This window comes from Aotus nancymaae, unplaced genomic scaffold (genome assembly GCF_030222135.1).
Source record: "Aotus nancymaae isolate 86718 unplaced genomic scaffold, 86718_ANA_hifiasm-v0.15.2.pri h1tg000030l, whole genome shotgun sequence".
NCBI lineage: Eukaryota > Metazoa > Chordata > Mammalia > Primates > Aotidae > Aotus > Aotus nancymaae.
In genome coordinates, this window is record NW_026988443.1 from 33,685,371 (window position 1) to 33,692,355 (window position 6,985).

Consider the following 6,985-nt stretch of genomic DNA (forward strand, 5'->3'; position numbering starts at 1 on the left):
TTAAACCATAGTTCTCTTATAATTTAGTCTCCAGTCACTTCTCTAATCTCAAGTTCCAGCACTTTCTCCTTATCCACTAGAAGCCACTCTAGTCTTCCTGTGTTCCTCAAACATGCCAAGCACACTCCCCACTCAAAGGCTGCGTATTTGCTGTTTCCTCTGCTGAAATGCTTTCTTTCCAGAAACCAGCATGCGTTCTTCCTGATTTTTACTCTCTGCTCAAACGTTCTCCCTGCCTTTACGGTGTCACCCCATTTCCATTCACCTTCTTTCTCCGCAACACTTCTTATTGCACACATTACGTGTCCGTCTATTTTCTGTGTACCCCCTATAATAGAAACTCCATGAAATTTGTCTGTTTTCTTCACAACTTGGCCACAGTGCCTTGAACTGCTCCTATCACACAGTAGACTTAATAAATAACCACCAAAAGAATGATTCTTGGTGACTAGGCTTTATATTCATGAGAATAATTTTCATCATTGTGAGAATGCTCTGGAACCTTACACTGTGCTAAGCAGGCTACAACATTACATCTGATTTTTTTTTTTTTTTGAAATAGAGTCTCGCTCTGTTGCCCAGGCTAGAGTGCTGTGCACAATCTGTGCTCACTGCAACCTGAACCTCCAAGGTTGAAGCAATTCTTTTTCCTCAGCCTCCAGAGTAGCTGGGATTATAGGCGCCCACCACGATGCCTGGCTAATTTTTTATTTTTTAGTAGAGCTGGGATTTCACCATGTTGGCCAGGCTGGCCTTAAACTCCTGACCTCAGGTGAGCCACCCACCTTGGCCTCCAAAAGTGCTGCGATTACAGGCGTGAACCACAGCACCCGGCCATTACATCTGATTTCTAATAGGCCTACAGTCTTGCCAGTTAACCCCTCTCCCCATTTTACTGATGAAAAAGCTGAGGCCCACAAGTTTTCTAATTTGCTGCTCTGCATACAGCTCACAAATTGATAGAGCTGCAATTCACCCAGGACTGTTTGATTTCAAGGTCATGCAGATTTCCTGCACGAGTGCCACTGCTCCTTCCATAAGTTGAAAACACCCATTCTGGTAGGATGCAGAATCTTTTTTTCTTTTAAATACAGATGGGGTCTTGCTACGTTGTCCAGACTGGTCTAAAACTCCTAGTCTCAAGCAATCCTCCCATTACAGGCATGAGCCACTGTACCCAGCCACAGGTGCACCATCTTAAGATCTTAGGCAGATCAGAGCAGTGACTTTATTAATCTGACTCTAGCTATAATTCAAGCATTTCATGGAGGTGAAAGTTAGGCCAGAGCAAACTAGACATGGGCGTATCATCAACCAAGGTACTGTGCAAAACATCAAAAAGAACCGAGAGAGGACATGCGAGCTGCCTGCCTCCTGGTCCTGTCTGCAGCCTCTACGCTGGTTTTCTCCTGTGTGGATCCTACAAGGTTCACATATGCAGACTGGCAAGATGAGACTTGGGGTAACTCTAAGGGGAGATGACAGTTCTCCCAAATCAAGATTTCTAAGTCATACACACCAAGTCTTCATACATTCATTCATTCAACAAACATACCAAGTGCTACATCCCGCAAATTCAAGATTTAAGGTAAATGCCTCCACGGTCTCTGCTATAAGGCAATTTACATCTTGGGGCTGTAGAAGTTCTCACAAAGCACAAGGTCCTAATCAGCTTTATCAGAAGGTCTCTAGATGAACTGAAGATGAACTGAGCACCCCCAAACAATAGCTATTCCTTCCTAGTACCCATTTCTCCCTGAACCCACTCAGTCAGATACTGTCAGTCCCCCTGGGCCATTTTCTCTTGCCAGACACATCAATCTTACTTCTTTGGCTATTTCTGTGATAAATTCCTGAAAGACGACCAAGTGGAGAGGATTATTCCTATCATTCCTATTTTAGCTTATTTTATGGCCAACCTTATTTCTCACCATTTATCATATGTGCACATCTGTAAATGTATACATGTCATAATATGTACACATCTATATATGTATATGTACATGTATGCCTGCACAAATATGTGCCATACATCTAAACACACAGGCATTATATATGTAAAACACATACGTGCATAGGCAGATGTGCTACATATGTATTGGGTGTCTGTATGTGTATATTACGTATATGTATACAGATGGTCCCTAACTTAGGATGGTTTCAACTTAGGATGTTTGAACTTTACAATGATGCGTAAGTAATACTCATTCAGGGTCTGCTGGAAAGATGGCCAAACAGGAACAGCTCCAGTCTGCAGCTCCCAGAGAGATGGACCCAGAAGGCAGGTGATTTCTGCATTTCCAACTGGGGTATCTGGTTCATCTCACTGGGACTAGCTAGACAGTGAGCACAGCCAGCGGAGGGCGAGCTGAAGCAGAGTGGAAAGTTGCCTCACCCGGGAAGCAGGAGGGGTTGAAGGATCTCTCTCCCCTAGGCAAGGGAAGCTGGGAGAGACTGTAACAGGAGGAATGGTGCATTCTGGCCGAGATACTGCACTTTTCCCACCGTCTTCACAACCGGCAGACCGGGAGATTCCCTCCGGTGCCTATGCCACCAGGGCCCTGGATTTCAAGCGCAAAACTAGGTGTCTGTTTGGGCAGACACCGACCTGGCTGCAGGAGTTTTTTTTTGTGTTTTGTTTTTTTCATACTACAGTGGTACACGGAACACCAATGAGATAAAACCGTTAACACCCCTGGAAAGGGGGCTGAAGCCGGGGAGCCAACAAGCTAACATCCACTGGTTTGAAATTCTCACTGACGGCACGTAGTCCAGTTGACCTGAGATGCTCGAGCATGCTGGGGGTGGGGCGTCCACCACTGCTGAGGCTTGAGTAGGCGATTTTACTCTCACAGCATAAACAAACCTGTCTGGATGTTCAAACTACACATTTTTTCAGCACAGCATAAACCAACCCACTGGGAAGTTTGAACTAAGCAGATGCCACCAAAGCTCAGCAAGCCTGCTGTGGCCAGCACTGCCTGTCTAGATTCCTTCTCTCTGGGCAGGGTTTCTCTGGGAAAAAAAAAAAAAAAAAGCCAGCAGTCCCATACAAGGACTTAGATACATAACCCCCATCTCTCTGGGACAGAGCACCTGGGGGAAAGGGTGGCTGTGTGCACAGCTTCAGCAGATGTAAACGTCCCTGCCTGATAGCTCTGAAGGGAGCAGCAGATCAACCAGCACAGTGTTTGAGCAATGATAAGGAACAGACTGCTTTTTCAACTGGGTCCCTGATCCCCATGTATCCTGACTGGGAGACACCTCCCAGTAGGAGCTGACAAATACCTCATACAGGAGAGCTCTGGCTGGCATCTGGTGTGTGCCCCACTGGGACGAAGCTTCCAGAGGAAGGAACAGGCAGCAATCTTTGCTGTTCTGCAGCCTCCACTGGTGAGACCCAGGCAAGCAGGGGCTGGAGTGGACCTCCGGCAAACTCCAGCAGAACTGCAGCAGGGGGGCCTGACTGTTAGAAGGAAAACTAACAAAGAGAAAGGAATAATACCAATATCAACAAAAAGAACGTTCATTCAGAGACCCCATCCAAAGGTCACCAACATCAAACCAAAGGTAGATACATCCATGACGATGGGGAGAAACCAGGGCAAAAAGGCTGAAAACTCCAAAACCCAGAATGTCTCTTTTCCTCCAAAGGATCACAACTCTTCGCCAGCAAGGGAACCAAACTAGATGGAGGGCGAGTTTGATGAATTGACAGAGGAAGTCTTCAGAAGGGGGGTAATAACAAACTCCTCTGAGCAAAAGGAGCATGTTCTAACCCAATGCAAGGATGCTAAGAACCTTGAAAAAAGGTTAGAGGAATTGCTAACTAGAATAACCAGTTTAGAGAAGAACATAAATGACCGGATGGAGGTGAAAAACACAGCACGAGAACTTCGTGAAGCATACACAAGTATCAATAGCCAAATCGATCAAGTGGAAGAAAGGATATCAGAGACTGAAGATCAACTCAATGAAATAAAGTGAGAAGACAAGATTAGAGAAAAAAGAGTGAAAAGAAAAGAAAAACGCCTCCAAGAAATATGGGACTAGGTGAAAAGACCAAATATACATTTGATTGGTATAACTGACAGTGACGGGAAGAATGGAACCAAGTTGGAAACACTCTTCAGGATATTATCCAGGAGAACTTCCCCAACCTAGCCAGGCAGGCCTGCATTCAAATTCAGGAAATACAGAAAAGACCACAAAGATACTCCTTGAGAAGAGAAACCCTGAAACACATAATTGTCAGACTCACCAAGGTGAAAATGAAGGAAAAAATGTTAATGGCAGCCAGAGATAAAGGTCAGGTTACCCACAAAGGAATGCCCATCAGACTAACAGTGGATCACTTGACAGAAATGCTACCAGCCAGAGAGTGAGGGCCAATATTCAACATTCTTAAAGAACATTCAACCCATAACTTCATATCCAGCCAAACAAAACTTCATAAGCAAAGGAGAAATAAAATCCTTTACAGACAAGCAAATGCTGAGATAGTCTGTCACCACCAGACCTGCCTTACAAGAGCTCCTGAAGGAAGCACTGAACATGGAAAGGAACAACCTGTAGCAGGCTCCTGCAAAAACATACCAAATTGTAAAGACCATCAACACAACCGTATCAACTAACAGGCAAAATAACCAGCTAGGATCATAATGACAGCATCAGATCCACACATAACAATATTAACCTTAAATATAAATGGGCTAAATGCCCCAATTAAAAGACACAGACTGGAAAATTGGATAGAGCACAGACCCATCCGTGTGCTGTGTTCAGAAGACCTATCTCATATGCAAAGACTCAACATACAGGGATGGAGGAACACTTACCAAGCAACTGGAAAGCCAAAAAGATAAAAAAAAAAAAAAAAAAGCAGGGGTTGCAATCCTAGTCTCTGATAAAACAGATTTTAAACCAAATGATCAAAAAAGAAAAAGAAGGGCATGACATAACGGTAAAAGGATCAATGCAACTAAAAGAGCTAACTATCCTAAATATATATGCATCCAATACAGGAGCACCCAGATTCATGAAGCAAGTTCTTAGAGAACTTTAGACGTTCCAACAATAAGAGTGGGAGACTTTAACATGCCATTGTCAACATTAGGCAGATCAATGAGACAGAAAATTAACAAGGATATGCAGGACTTGAACTCAGCTCTAGACCAAGTAGACCTAACAGACATCTACATAACTCTCCACTCCAAATCAACAGAATATACCTTCTTCTCATTACATTGCACTTATTCTAAAATTGACCACATTATTGGAAGTAAAACACTACTTAACAAATGCAAAAGAATAGAAATGACAGCAGTCTCTCAGACCACAGTGCAATCAAATTACAACTCAGGATTAAGAAACTCACTCAAAACCACACAAGCACAGGGAAACTGCACAACTTGCTCCTCAATGACTACTAGGACATTAATGAAATAAAGGAAGAAATAAAAATGCTCTTTGAAACCAATGAGAATGAGACACAATGTACCAGAATCTCAGACATATTTAAAGCAGTGTGTAGAAGGAAATTTATAGCACTAAATGCCCACAAGAGAAAGCAGGAAAGATCTAAAATCGACACTCTGACATCACAATTAACTACAGAAGAGCAAACAATTTCAAAAGCTAGCAGAAGACAAGAAATAGTAAGATCAGAGCAGAACTGAAGGAGAAATATGAAAAACCCTTCAAAAAAAAAATCAATGAATCTACGAGCTGGTTTTTTGAAAAGATCAACAAAACAGACCACTAATAAAGAAGAAAAGAGAGAAGAATCAAATAGACACAATAAAAAATGATAAAAAGGGTTATCAACACCGATCCCACAGAAATACATACTACCATCAGAGAATAGTATAAACACCTATACACAAATAAACTAGAAAATATAGAAGAAGTAGATACATTCCTGGACACATACGGCAAATCACAAAGAAGTTGAATCCTTGAATAGACCAATAACAAGTTCTGAAACTGAGGCAGTAATTAATAGCCTACCAACAAAAAAACATTTAGGACAACATGAATTCATAGCCGAATTCTACCAGAGGTACAAAAAGGAGCTTGTACCATTCCCTCTGAAACTATTCCTAACAATAGAAAAAGAGGGACACCTCCCTAATTTATTTTATGAGGCCAACATCATCCTGATAACCAAATCTGGCAGACACGTAACAAAAAATGAAACTTTCAGGCCAATATCCATGATTAACATCCATGTGAAAATCCTCAATAAAATACTGGCAAACTAAATCCAGCAGCACATCAAAAAGCTTATCCAGCAAGATCAAGTTAGCTTCATCCCTGGGATGCAAGGCTGGTTCAACATACACAAATCAGAATACGTAATCCATCACATAAACAGAACCAGTGACAAAAACCACATGATTATCTCAATACATGCAGAAAAGGCTTTGACAAAATTCAACAGCCCTTCATGTGAAAAACTCTCAGTGAACTAGCTATTGATGGAACATACCTAAAAATTGTAAGAGCTATTTGTGACAAACCCACAGCTAATATCATACTGAATGGGCAAAAACTGGAAGGATTCCCTTTGAAAACCCACACAAGACAAGGCTGCCCTCTCCCACTACCCCTATTCAACATAGTATTGAATGTTCTGGCCAGGGCAATCAGGCAAGAGAAAGAAATAGAGGGTATTCAGTTAGGAAAAGAGGAAGTTAAATTGTCTCTGATAAAACAGACTTTAAATCAAATGATCAAAAAAAGAAAAACAAGGGCATGACATAATGGTAAAGAGATCAATGCAACAAGAAGAGCTAACTATCCTACATATATATGCACCCAAGACAGGAGCACACCCAGATTCATAAAGCAAGTCTGACATGCAGATGACAAGACTGTATATTTAGAAAATCCCATCACGTCAGCCCAAAACCTCCTTAAGCTGATAAGGAACTTCAACAAAGTCTCAGGATACAAAATCAACGTGCAAAATTTACAAGCATTC